Source organism: Bos grunniens, chromosome 25, assembly GCF_055505025.1.
Source record: "Bos grunniens cultivar Pamir isolate PY7600 chromosome 25, Bosgru_T2T1.0, whole genome shotgun sequence".
NCBI lineage: Eukaryota > Metazoa > Chordata > Mammalia > Artiodactyla > Bovidae > Bos > Bos grunniens.
In genome coordinates this window covers 14,293,547-14,308,262 of record NC_141189.1, presented here as the reverse complement: position 1 = coordinate 14,308,262, position 14,716 = coordinate 14,293,547, and the positions used below count along the sequence as shown (strand labels likewise).

Below are 14,716 nucleotides of genomic sequence, written 5' to 3'. Positions count from 1 at the left end.
TTAGATCACTTTGAATCCTGGCCTCCACAGAAATGTTTCTGGGATTTTAGTTTTCCTTTTTCCTCTTTAGTGTTTTTAGTACACAGAAAAAGTACCTAAATTTAATGTATTTTTTAAAGTAAATAATGCCTAGCAAAGGAAAAATTCAGTTTTTGGTAGAGGCAGGCTCTTAAAAAGAAATAAAATACCCAATCAGAAGTCCAGTGTTAGAGTAGCAATCATACTGATATGCCCTTACTGAAATGTGTATACAGAAATAGTGTCTTGGGTTTGATTCAGAATGGTATTAGGTGAGAAGTGTGTGGGTGTGTTGGTGGGTTGGGGGCTTTTGAGGATAACTGATGGATACATAGAGGCTCATTTTACTTCTCTGCTTAGTTTTCTGTTCATACTCTCCTTTTTTAAAAAAAGTGGACATGGTTGAACCTTGAAAACATTATTCTAGATGCAAAATGGACACAAAAGGCCACATGATATATGATTCTGTTTATATGAAATGTCCAGACAGATCAATCCTTAGAGTCAGAACGTGGTTTAGTGGTTGATGGGGGCTGGGGGAAGAGCAGGTCGGAAGGTGACTGCTAATAGGTATGGGATTTCTTTTTGGATGATGAAAATGCTGTGGAATTACATAGTGGTGTTGGTTGCACAGCTCTGTGGCTGTACGAAAACCCACCGAATTGTATACTTTAAAAGTTGAATTTTATGGTTTCTGAATTATATCACAATAAGGATAAATTAATACCCAAGAGGTAATAAATAATAGGCTCACCTTTTCTTATAAAAATGTTTTTTATGTGAGTCAAGTCAGGCTTCATTAATTTGAACATGAGTCTCACTTTTTCCTCCCCACAACCTAAGTGCTTCCAGAACAGCTTCATAGGTTAATGATATTTAATAATATTAGAAGCGCTCAATTAAAATGTCACTTGATCTAGGCTCAAACAAACAGGAGGTTAAAAGGCCCTCATGTCTTAGTCGCAGTGAGGTTATAAATATCTGACCTAATGATCTGTCAGACTTAAATATTTGGACAGAAGAATGTGTTCTGGGAGCATCGGGGAACAAAGAAATAAAAGCCGCCTAGTATTTGAAATGTTCATTAAAGTAGCTGCAAAGACAACTTACAAAGTAAATCTTAAAAAATTAAAGCCAAGAAACAGAATTTTATTTTCTATCTTTTTAATTACTGTTCTTTTTCAGGTAAGATAGTACCTTTAAAAAAATTACTTGATTGGAGGGGCAGTGCCCTGGAAATAGTCCTGACAATGGTGGCAAAGTTCTCTCTTCCTCCCTTAAGTCTGGTCTTCACACCATAGCCAAAGAAGTCTTTGTAGAATGTAGATCTCTTGCTGCCTTTGATTGACCTCCCATTGCTTTTAGTATGAAAACCAAAATCCTGTAACGTGGCCCCAGCGTCCTGTGTGATCAGTCTCTGTCTGCCTCCCCAGCTTCTTCTGGAACCCTCTTCCTTCCCTTTCTGCACTTTTTTCCTTTTCTCAGCCTTAGTAGGTCTTAGTTTTGCTCCAGGTAGGCTGGGGATTGTATACTTTTTCTATTCTTCTAGTGGATGTACTAAAGATTACTATTAACATGCGTTCTGTATGCAATTATTTTGAACTGCTGTCCTATGTCCTATATTGCCTGATTGTTTTCTTCGCTCCTCCACTCAATTAAGCCTCTCTAAACTTCATCTCGAAACTGACACTAATAATACTGACTTTAGATGTTATTGTCAAGATTAAAGTTAATATATTTGAAGTACTCAGAAGGGAACCTAAAATAAAATCAGCAGTTCGTAAATAGTAGTTGTTACTGATGCTTTTATTGGCCTGCGCCTATCCACAGGGAGCCCTCAGAAGATGGCCAAGCAAATTACTGAAATTCAGTGTGATAAATGCAACAACAGACATAGGTACAAAGTACACGCCAGGCAGAAGAGAGATTGACCTTCGTTATTTTCCTAAATGTGTGTTGAATATCCAGGTGTGTCAGGCATTGTGCTGACATAAAGACGAGTTTAAAAAAAAAGATCCCTGCCTTCAAGAATGGTCTACCAAAAAAAGACAAACATCTAAACAAATAAATGCCCCCAAATTATTTCAGGTCAATGCTGAAAGATTAGAATGGAGCCCAAAGGAGAGCATACTTGGGACTATGGTACTATCAGGAGAGATTTCACAGAGGAGTTGCTGTTTGACTGGGTCTTAAATGATGGCCAAGATGTGGTCCATGAGGAAGTGTGGAGCCCTGGCACATTGAGACAACTCCAAAGTAGTTTTGGTGTGGCAGGAGGTCAGGAGAAGGGCTAAAAGGAGCAGGGGTGATTTGGCAGGGGCAAGAATGGCATTGAATGGTATCCTAAATGTGCTTTTTTCCATATGGCGTAGGCAGGCACCAAGGAGTTTTAAGAAGGGGAATGATATAATCAGATTGGAGTTGCAGAAAAATTTCTTTAGCAACATTGTAGAGGATGAATAGCAAGACAGAGAAACCAGTTCAAAAGGGTTGTGAAAGTCCAGCAGTCTGAGGGCTAAATGCTGAGGGTCTGAAACAAATTGCTGTGACGGGGGAGCGTGGGGAGGAGGCGGTCTTGGGGAAGTAGTGAATGAGGGCTGTTATATTAAAGGGCCTGCCGAGTCAAGCGGGACCCCCTGGTTTCTGACTTGGGCACATGGGTGATTGTGACGGTGACCTTCACTGAGGTCGTACTGTTTGCGTATCGCTTTTTATTGGTTTGTTCGGGGACTTAGGGTAGGGAGTGGATGAGTTCACTGCAGTATCAGTAAGCAGTTCCCGGAGAATATAGATATCAGATGATGGAGGCAACTATTTGTGCTTAGAAAGCACGGTCAGTGAGAGACGTGGTCAAAGCGAGAACTCCATCCAGTATGCGCACCCTGAGGTGTCCGTACCCCAGCACAGAACTCGCACACTTTCTCGTTCATAGTTCCCTAGTGCCTCAGGAACTTCTCCACAAGAACCATCGGTTGAAAGAAAGAACCAGCAGTTCCATCTATTAAGACATAATTGAAAGAACCGTAGCATAACCTAATGCTGAAACTGTGAACTCTCTCAAGCTGCTGGTTGACACGGTGCCAGCAGCTATCCGATAGCGCTGCTCTTCCTTCCAGATTTTAAAATATTACGGTGAGTATTCTGCACTCACGTTTTGAGAGCCACCACTCTAAGGAAACAACACAGACATCCATCCAAAGGGAAATAGAAATCTCGTTTGGATTGTTCCCTGTTGTGTATTTTTTGCTGCTTCTTTTTGTTGACATTGTTGGTATTGAGGTGTGCAGACCTCATAATTTTCCAGTCACTTCCTATTCTGTGTTCTTACAGTAGTGCCTTGTGTAAGAAATGAAAATACACCTTCTTATGAAGTAGCCACTTCTCACACTTGTTGGAGTGGCTCTTTCTTTTGACTTACAAGCTGGGAAGGGTCACTTGAAACCAGAAAGGTCAGAATCATCAACTGTTTATCATTCCGTATTTTCTCAGGAGATTGCTCCGTTTCTGCTTATAATTTCAGAGCTTCAGAACAGGAGGATAAGCTGCAGTTGCATTGCTGTTGTTTTACTGTTATACCAGAAGACAGCCAGAGAAGAGATCGGAATAGCATGTCCTTTTATTTTGAAATGATTACAGATTCATGGAAAACTGCAGAAATAGTCCAGAAGCTCTCATGTACCTGTTACCTCCTTTTCCCCAGCGACATAAATATCTTTCATGACTATAGGACATTGTCACAACCAGGAAACAGACAACAACCAACCAGGAAACAGACATGAGTACGGTCAGCAGACATTATTCTGATTTCACCAGTTTTGAACACCTTCATTTGTGTTGTGTGTAGCTCTTTGCCATTTTATCACACGTAGATTCATCTAATCACCACCACAATCAAGTTACAAAACTAGTCTGTTGCCACAAAGATCCTTATACCTCTTTTGAGTCCAACCTACCCTCCATCCCCAACTACCTGTAAGCTCTGTCAACCGCTAACCTGTTTCCTATCTTTATAATTTCATGATCTTGGAAATCACATATAAATAAAATCATGAAAATGTGACTTTTTGAGATCAACATTTTTCACTCATCCTAATACTCTTGAGTTCCATGTGACTCACTGTACATGTTCATAGTTTATTCCTTTTTATTGCTGAGTAATATTTCACGGTAGGGATGATGTACCATGGTTTGTTTAACCATTTAACTGTTAAAAGTTTTTCCCTCTTATGGGCTGTTACCATTTAAGCTGCTTTGAACATTCTTGTACAGGTTTTTGTGTAGACATGTTTTTGTTTCTCAGGGCTAAATGCACAGGAATGTAATTTCTAGGTCATATAGTAAGTGTATGTTGTAGGTTTTCTTTAAAAAAAGTCAAACTGTTTTATAGACTGGCTATATATTATTTTATAGGTTTCCCAAGTGGCTCAGTGGTAAAGAATCCATCTGCTAAGCAAGAGATGCAGGTTCGATCCCTGGGTTGGGAAGATGCCCTGGAGAAGGAAATGACAACCCACTCCAGTACTCTTGCCTAGGAAATCCCTTGGGCAGAGGAGCCTGGTGGGCTACAGTCCATGAAGTCATAAGATTCGGACACAATTTAGTAACTAAACAACAACAAAATACTATTTCACATTTCTGCCAACCATGCATGAAAAATCCAGTTTCTGTGCATCCTAACCAGCACCTAGTATTGTCATTTTTTAGGTTAGCTGTTCTAACGGGTTTGTCGTGATCTCATTGGATCTTAATTATTTACATCATGAACATGATCTGTCTCTCTATTTAGATCTTTGATTTTGTTAAAAATCATTTTATAGTTTTTAGCATCTAAGTCCTGTACTTTGTTAGATTTATGAAAAGAAAATGAAAGTTGCTCAGTAGTGTCTTGACTCTTTGCAACCCCATGGACTATATATATAGTCCATGGAATTCTCCAGGCCAGAATACTGGAGTGGGTAGCCTTTCCCTTCTCCAGAGGATCTTCTCAACCCAGGGGTCAAACCCAGGTTCTCCACACTGCAGGTGGATTCTTTACCAGCTGAGCCACAAGGGAAGCCCAAGAATACTGGAGTGGGTAGTATATTCCTTCTCCAGTGGATCTTCCCAACCCAGGAATCAAACTGGGGTCGCATTGCAGGTGGATTCTTTGCCAAATGAGCTATCAGGGAAGCCCTAGATTTATACCTAAGTATTTTTCTGTTTTAGCAATTATAAATGGTATTATGTTTTTAATTTCAGTTGCACATGTTCATTGAATTCTGTAGAAATAGGATTAGTTTTATAACCCTAGCCAATCTGCCTTCTTGTCTCTACCTTTCAGAGTCTTCTTATATTTGTTTTATATATAATATCTAGGGGTTTTAGCTGCAGAAACACAGTTCTCATCTGGAACCAGAAGTCTTATGACTGTGCAGTTGTGACATTTACACTTTTCGTTTATCTCCCCGGTGGATAGTAATACCAGTACACCGGGCACTATTTGTTATTAGATTATTTCCGTGTAAACTCATTTTCTTTTCTTACCTTTAAAGTGTCACTCAGTGTGGTTGCACAGCTGCGCCTGTCGTGTTACTGGAAGGTTTTTTTCTGAAACCTGTATGAAAAGATCTTTTTCTAATCCTAATCAGATCCCATCAAATCCCATTTAATAACTAGGCTAGCAATTTACAGATGAATGCCTTTTTAAGGGTACTAAAAGCAGAGTTATAACCAAAAGGCAAACAAAGGAAAGAAATGGAAAAAAAGACAAAAACAGAATCCACAAAACGGATCATTTAGTCTACAAAGAATTTAGAGTGAGCACTGACTGTTCAACATCCTCATTGTTTATGCTGCCAACTCCCAGTTTATTATTTCTCTGCTGTAGTTTTGAAACACGTGACATCTTACAGAGTGTGCAAGAGAAAAGCCTAAACATTTATTTGATTTTAATGGCCTTTACAATCAAGTCCTTTGAGCTTCATTTCATGCCTACTCCTCGGGCCTTGACAAGGCCCTGCCGTATTATTTTCTTCCTGTTATGTGTTTGCCCAGCTAAGGTTTCTCTACTGCTAGACCTCCTCTCCTTACCTCACTTCACCTGGTGAACTTCTGTTCTTTAAAACTATAAAATAAACCTCCTTGGGGACCACTTCTTTCAGAGCTGTGTGCACATCTTTAAGGCTGTTTTCTCTAAGAAGCCAAGGTTCCTGAACGCAAGGACTGTCATTCCCAGCACTTCCTAGAGTACCTGATACATTCTAGGTTCTTAGTGTTTGTTTAGTGAATTAGCAAACTCTTTACCTTCATCTTCTCTCCTTATTCATCATCTTGCCTTCTGAAATCAGAGATACTGTCCCATCTTCCTTGCTAATTTTGGTACCTATTTCCCTTCTTCCTTATCATTTATTTACTCACTCAGTCATTCAATGAGTGTTTATTCTACCGAGTTTGCTATTTTATAGGTCATCAGTAACCTGCTAGTTGTCAAATCCAGTTGTTTTCCATTTACCATTTTTTTTTCTTGCAGCAGAAAATTAATGCCCATTCATATTTTTGAAAGTCTCTCCTGCCTACTCTACTGTACTTTTCTGATTGTAGTAAAGTTGGCTAGTGAAAATAAGAACATTGTCAGAAAGTGCAGCATTTCTTTACCAGTTTCAAAAATTTGAAATTCTGAGCCAGGAAAGCTCAAAACGTAAGGTGAATCTTTAAAAAAAAGAAGAAGAAAAAATCTAGAGTGATCCCAAGCACTGGTTGACTGTATGTAGATGACCTTTCAAGGTCTTGTGTTAAATTTGCAAGATTTTCACAACATGAAATAGCTTCTAGAGAGTCTATTATAATTTGTACCCTGTCCATTCCCAGAAAACTTTCTGGTCATTTGCAGTGCAATGATCTTGTCACTGCCATATGTTCCACTACATGCAAAGCATTTTTTTTTTTTAATTCTACTAGTGGAATTTTTTAAATGGATGATTGTTTTAAATATCTTTATAGAACAGGTTTATCATTCAGAAGCAGTTTAGGCTAAACATAAAGGAGTTTCTGCTATTAATAAGAAGTAGCTTCTTAAAGTAGGTGGAAGAATAGGTGGATACTTCATAAAGTTGAGTGAATGTCTCTGCCTTTGAACAAAGGAAAGATGAAGACTCACATTAAGATCAATATGTCAGCATATGCTAGTTCCAGGGTTGAGCTGGAGAGACACAGAGAGGACTACAATTCCCCGCAGGAGATCATTGGAAAGAGGAGGGCCAACCCGGCCGTGTGCTTCGGAAGGGTCAGGAGGGCTCAGCTGGAATAAGGCACAGTCAGCCTTCTGTTTCTGGGTTTCGAGCCTCACAACCTAAATGTCACCATGATCCTGTCAGTCTGCAAACTGGTAAGACCATGATGAGTGCAACACACTTTGATCATTTTAGTTCAGAAACTGTGAACTTCTTTCAACATATTGGCAATACCCCATTAGAGTGGATCTCTGCCTGTGCAAACCAAGTGGTGGGTGTATGCACGGCTTGCAGAATCTACATAGCATAACTCTTAATTGTTTAAAAACTAGACTTTATATTTTAGTAGTTTGAGATTTACAGAAAAATTGAGAAGATAGCACAGAGAGCTATTATATACCCTGAATTTGCCTATTATTAAATATGCCAAAGCCTTTGACTGTGTGGATCACAATAAACTGTGGAAAATTCTGAAAGAGATGGGAATACCAGACCACCTGATCTGCCTCTTGAGAAATTTGTATGCAGGTCAGGAAGCAACAGTTAGAACTGAACATGGAACAACAGACTGGTTCCAAATAGGAAAAGGAGTATGTCAAGGCTGTATATTGTCACCCTGTTTATTTAACTTATATGCAGAGTACATCATGAGAAACGCTGGATTGGAAGAAGCACAAGCTGGAATCAAGATTGCCGGGAGAAATATCAATAACCTCAGATATGCAGACACCACCCTTATGGCAGAAAGTGAAGAGGAACTCAAAAGCCTCTTGATGAAAGTGAAAGCGGAGAGTGAAGAAGTTGGCTTAAATCTCAACATTCAGAAAACGAAGATCATGGCATCCGGTGCCACCACTTCATGGGAAATAGATGGGGAAACAGTGGAAACAGTGTCAGACTTTATTTTTCTGGGCTCCAAAATCACTGCAGATGGTGACTACAGCCATGAAATTAAAATACGCTTACTCCTTGGAAGGAAAGTTATGACCAACCTAGATAGCATATTCAAAAGCAGAGACATTACTTTGCCAACGAAGGTTCGTCTAGTCAAGGCTATGGTTTTTCCTGTGGTCATGTATGGATGTGAGAGTTGGACTGTGAAGAAGGCTGAGCGCCGAAGAATTGATGCTTTTGAACTGTGGTGTTGGAGAAGACTCTTGAGAGTCCCTTGGACTTCAAGGAGATCCAACCAGTCCATTCTGAAGGAGATCAGCCCTGGGATTTCTTTGGAAGGAATGATGCTAAAGCTGAAACTCCAGTACTTTGGCCACCTCATGCGAAGAGTTGACTCATTGGAAAAGACTCTGATGCTGGGAGGGATTGGGGGCAGGAGGAGAAGGGGACGACAGAGGATGAGATGGCTGGATGGCATCACTGACTTGATGGACGTGAGTCTGAGTGAACTCCAGGAGTTGGTGATGGACAGGGAGGCCTGGCATGCTGCGATTCATGGGGTCGCAAAGAGTTGGACACGACTGAGCGACTGATCTGATCTGAACATCTTATATTGGTATAGACCACCTGTATTACAATCAGGGAACTAATACTGATACATTATTATTAACTGAAGTCGATAGTTTAGATTTTCTTAGGTTTTACTTAATGTCCTTCTGTCCTAGGATCCCATCCAGGATAACATTACATTTAGTTGTCATGTTCCTTTATGTACCCCTTGGCTATGGCAGTTTCTCAGACTTTCTTTAATTTGATGACCTTGGCAACTTTAAGGAGTACTCATGAGTATTTTGCAGGGTGCACCACTACTGAAATGTGTCCAGTGTTTTTCTCATAAGACATGCATTGTAGGTTTTTAGGAGGAAGATCACAGAAGTAAAGTGCCATTTTCATCACATCATGTCAAGCTCCCTTTATCTTGACCTTGATCCACAAGCTGTGGTAGTGTTTGTGAGGTTTCTCCCCTGTAAAATTATTCTTCCCTCTCCTTTTCTGTAGGAAAACTATTCTTTCCCCTCTCTCCTTTGGAAGGAAGCCTATATTCAGCCTGTATCAAAGGAGTGAAAGTTAAATATATGCACAAATTATTTGGAATTCTTCTACGTAGGTTTGTCTCTTCTTCCTATTTATTAGTTTTTTCAGTCATTTTTATATCACTGTAGACTCATGGGTACTTATTTTATAATTTTGGGTTATTCTCCATTCAGCTTTATTACTTTTGCTCACATTGTTCTAGCTTTGGCCACTAGGAGTTCTTTTAGTTGATTCTAACGTCTCTTTTACGCCCATTAATATGTGTGTGTGGGAGGGGGGGTGTGTGCAGGGTGTCGGGGCGGGGGGTGGGTTTGTTCATTTTGATCACTTTCCTTTCTGGTACTTCAGGCAACTTCCAGGCTCATCTTGGATATTTCCTACCTCAGTCCCAGAGTCAGCCATTTTTCTCAGGAGCTGTGGCTTCTTTTCTTGGAGAATGGTGTTAGAAATCAGAAGGTGAAGATGTGCTCATTGTTTGGGGTATTGTTTGTTTTAGGCCCGCTTAGATGACAGACCAAAGAAATATATATGTATATATATGTATACACTAACTTTCGTATATACACATGTAGGAAATTATTTCTATATGTACCTCTTGTATCTGTATTAAGCTGAACATACTGTTGTCTCAAACTCTTATTTCCATATAACTCATTCTGGCGTCCTCTCCTTGCTTATTTGTAAATTCACACCTCCAAGAACGAGAATCGAATCCTAGCTCCTGTTATCAGTCAGCTATTTAATTGTTCAACTTCAGTATACGTATATGGCAGTAACAGAATTTTTAACCCTAGCATACAACGTTTATATGTAGTTTCTTTTGCCTTAAGTCTTACAGGCTCCACTTATTTTCAAAATTACTTAGGTCAGTACCCTTCCCACTGCCTTCCCTTCACTGAAGTTGTTTCACTAATTTGTAATTTAGTTAGATTCTCTTGTCACAGTCTATACCTTTTCCTGGTTTCCCCTGACCTCCTACATGATTTTTTAAACTTAAACCACATACTTTAAGGTTCAGTATTTATGCTATAAAGTCCTATAGATTTTGAAAAGCACATATTGTCATGGAAACGTGATTGAACATTTTTTCTTATGCTTGTTTGTCATCGGTATATCTTTGGATAGGTGGTCAGATCTTTTGCCCATTTTTAAACTTGGCTAGTTATTTTGTTATTGTTGAATTTTTTAAGAGTTTTTAAAATGGATTATGAATATACATCATTTATCAGATATGTTTTGCAAATATTTTCTCCCAGTCTGTATGACTTGACTCTTCATTCTCTTAACTGTACCTTTCTCAGAACAAATATTTCTCATTTTAATAAAGTCCAGCTTGTCAATTTTTCTTTTATGGTTCACGTGATCAGCAAATAGAGACAATTTTACTTCCTCTTTTCCAATTTTGATAGCTTTTATTTTTTTCTTGCCTGATTGCTCTGCCTAGGACTTCTGGTACTGTACTGAGCAGAGTGGTGAGAATAAGCATCCTTGCTTTGTTCCTGATCTTAGCAGAAGAGCTTTCTGCCTTTTGCCATTGATTATAGGCTTGTCTTATATGGCCTTTATTATGTTGAAATATGTTTCTTCTCTTCCTAATTTGCTAAGAGTTTTTTTCATGAATGAATGTTGAACTTTATCAGATGCTTTTTTTCTGTTTCTTTTGAGATGATCTTACAACTTTCAAACTTACCTTAGACCTAAACATAAAATAGAACACTGTGAGATTTCTAGAAGATAACAAAGGGCATTATTCCCTTTCTCCCTTCTTCTCTCTTCTTTTGCATCTTCATTTTCAAAACCACTTGTTATGGCTACTGTAGCCCCCATTTAGCTCAAGCATCTAGCGCGACTTGATTTAATCTCAAGTGCCAAATTCTCAAGAGAAGTCTTGCCTATGTATGAAGTTGTATCATCTCTGAAGAGATAATTTTACTTCTTCATTTCCTGTTTGGATACATTTTTTCCTTTTTCGTGCCTAATTGCTCTGTCTAGTACTTTCATATATGTATGCCTGTTGATCTAATTGATTCATTGTGTTGATCAAATCCTTTTTTAAAAAATTAGTTCTGTTTTTTCTGTGCTGGGTCTTTGCTGTGGCACGTGGGCGCTCTCTGGTTGTGGCGAGCAGTGGCTGCTCTCTTGTTGCCGTGCACAGGCTCCTCCTGGGTAGCATGGGCTCTAGGACATGGGCTCAGTAGTTGTGCATGGACTTAGTTGCCTTGCAGCAACTTGTGGAGTCTTTTAGAGCAGGGATTGAACGTGTGTCCCCTGCATTGGCAGGTGGATTCTTAATCGCTGTCTTACCAGGGAGGTCCAAGTCCTTTGTTTCTGAAGTTATCTTTTGTCTGGTTGTTCTATTGAGTAGAACGATATCTCACACTCATACTCACTGTTGAGTATGAGATATTGAAGTCCCCAACTGTTACTGTAGAACTGTCCATTCCTCCCTTCCATTCTGTCAATATCTGCTTCATATATTTTGATGATCTGTGATTAGGTACATAAATGTTTATAATTGTTATATTGTCTTGCTGTATTGAACCTTTTACTGATATGTAATGTCTTTGTCTCCTGTAACTTTTTTGATTTGATCTATTTTGTGTGATATTAGTCTAGCCACCCCTGCTTCCTTTTGGTTACTATTGGCATGGAATAGCATTTTTCATCCTTTGCCTTCCAACCTATTTGTGTCGTTGGATATAAAGTAAAGCTCTTGTAAACAGCATATAGTTGGATTATGGGTTTTTTTAAATCCATTTCTCCAATCTCTTGTTTTTTGATTGGAGAGCTTAATCCATGTATACCTCTGATCAGAAGCAGAAGTTAATGGTCAGAAGACAGATATCCAGTGTTTGAAGGACAGAGTCCTCAGTGCCCATTCTATCTCCCACAGGTTGCATGCAGGCTGCTCCAGTAACGTGTTCACCGCTGCCTGCTGTGGTGGTGGTGGGGGGCGGGGGTCCTGTCTAAACTGAAATCGACTGAAATTAGGTGCAATTTACAGTCCAAACTTTCCCCTCAAAGTTACAAACTTTCAATAGACTTCAGAGTTGCTAAATAGTTATGTCAGACAAGATTCTGCCAGTATAATTTTTGTCTGGGTTGAGAGAAGTATTCTTAATGCTTCCTATGCCACCATCTTCCCTGAGTCCTGTACTCTTATGTTTTAAAAGTTTATACTTAGTTTAATTCTGAAATTAATTGACATTGCTGCACTCCTTCAACATAATACAAGGAGTTACTAGTACTCTTTCCTGCAGTTAATGCATATATTGATGAATCCATGTAAATCCTATTTGCAGCCTAGTTTTTACTGCTGGGTGCAGTTTCCTTCTTGATGACGTAAGTGGTAAACTTAGTCTTTTTTCCCTCTAAAACATCTTTATTTCATTTTGCCCTTGCATGAGGAATTTCCTTTCAGCACTTTAAAAGTGTTATTTTGTTGTCTTCCAGCATAATCTTTCCATTATCTTGTAGCATCTTTCACCATCAGTGAGCTGTCTGGTGTCATTCCTTAGTATCTGCTGATAAACTCAACAACCAGTAACATTTATTAAGGTCACTGTGATTACACTATGCATGCATTAATTCATTGACTCCTTACAAAAATCTTATGAGTCATGCTATTTTCCCTCATATTCCAAAGGAAGAATCTCAGGCTAAGAAAGTACAAATCTTGTCCAAGCACAAATAGGGCGCAGTTAGAATTCAATTCCATATCTTTCAAAATACAAAGCCTACTTTTTAAAAAAATTATTTATTTTTGGCTACGTCAGGTCCTTGTTGCATCATGAGTGAGCTTCACTGTGGCACACAGGCTCTGCAGTTGTGGCGCGTGGGCTCAGAATTGTATCGTGCAGGCTTAGTTGACTCATGGCATGGGAGATCTTAGTTCCACGATCGGGGATTGAACCCCCGTCCCCTGCACTCGAAGGTGGACTCTTAACCACTGGACCATCTGAGAACTCCCACAAATCCTACTTTGGACCACTATATTATGCTGTCTGTCAAATGCCACAGAGCAGTCAGAAAGAGGGTGGGGAAATGGAAGTGTCCCTGGGAAACGGTGTTGATTCCCCTCCCCCACTCAGCAGGCACCATCTCCTCCAAGATCATCATCACTGAAAAAGTTTTTGCCGAATTCGAGGCCCCGTAGGTAATTAAGCACTGATCACAGAGGCCTCCCTTTTGGATGTATTATAAGCTCACAGTCTGTAAAGGGAGGGGATGAAGAGCTGTCACCTCCCACACCTTCCCCTCTTGGAATGAGAAGGAAACTGTATGTCTCCATTAAGGTTTAGTGCAGTGTTTTCCTTACAAAACCTACTGACTGAATATTTCCTCCTCTGTTACATGTGGAACTCATTCTTATCGGAGGCCCTGAGTGTTCTGGGTAATTACTTTCAGAAGAATGTCAGAGAAAATTGGCAATTTGGTGACACTACCTAGAGGACTTAGTGTTACTCCAGCAGAATAGGGGATTAAGATGAAAACTCCAGAAACTGAGTTTCCAGATAAAAATGTTTTAATTGCCCTTGGATAGATCTAGAAAGCAGTTGCATTGTGGTTTTACCTCTCAAAACGGTTCCCCAGGCAGCTTGTGCCATGGAAGTGCTGCTTATCACCAGTAAACTCAGAGGAAGATGGCCCAGCATCTCACTGTGGCAGGGAAGTCAGGTCACTTTGAAGTCTGTCTTTGGGATCTTGGCTTCCTTTTACCCAGAGAACAGACAATGCATTTGTAGCCACAAAGGTGAAAACAGAACTTATAACTCTGGGAAATTCAGAAAGCAGTGATGTGGCACCCTTTGGTGTGTGTTGTAAAATGCTTTCTCCCTCTAACGGCCCTGCACTCCCTCTGCTCCTTCCAGTTAACATGTATCAGTACTTCTGAGATCTGAGGTCTGACAGAGCTCCTCTTCCATCCCTTGCTGCTGCTGCTGCTAAGTCGCTTCAGTTGTGTGCAACTCTGTGTGACCCCAGAGACGGCAGCCCACCAGGCTCCCCCGTCCCTGGGATTCTCCAGGCAAGAACACTGGAGTGGGTTGCCATTTCCTTCTCCAATGCATGAAAGTGAAAGTGAAAGTGAAGTCGCTCAGTTGTGTCAGACTCTTAGTGACCCCATGAACTGCAGCCCACCAGGCTCCTTCGTCCATGGGATTTTCCAGGCAAGAGTACTGGAGTGGGGTGCCATTGCCTTCTCCATTCCATCCCTTAAGCAGTGCTTTCCTAGTTGTTTGGTTCCTGAGTACTACTGTATGTTTGGAGGAGCCAACTAGAAAATAATTGATACTGAAATCACATCAAAGCCCTTCTGAAGAAGTGTGAAAATGCAAGTGGTATGTGTGATTCTTATTTTTGTATCATTGTACTTTGTTCTCTGTATGTGAACTTTGAGGTGAGTTTATTTGTAATTCTGCATAGATTTGCCTCTTCCCTTACAAAGCTGGGTGACCTCATGTCCCTGCATACTTAACCTTAAATTTTATGATTTGAGGTTT

The 14,716-nt window shown here is 39.9% G+C and overlaps 1 protein-coding gene across 1 annotated transcript in view; it reads left to right on the top strand.

Annotated features, from left to right (window-relative positions):
• Positions 1–14,716, top strand: part of LOC147345037 (S-adenosyl-L-methionine-dependent tRNA 4-demethylwyosine synthase TYW1) — a 148,374-nt gene that overhangs the window by 127,405 nt on the left and 6,253 nt on the right. The gene's annotated exons all lie outside the window — the stretch shown is intronic.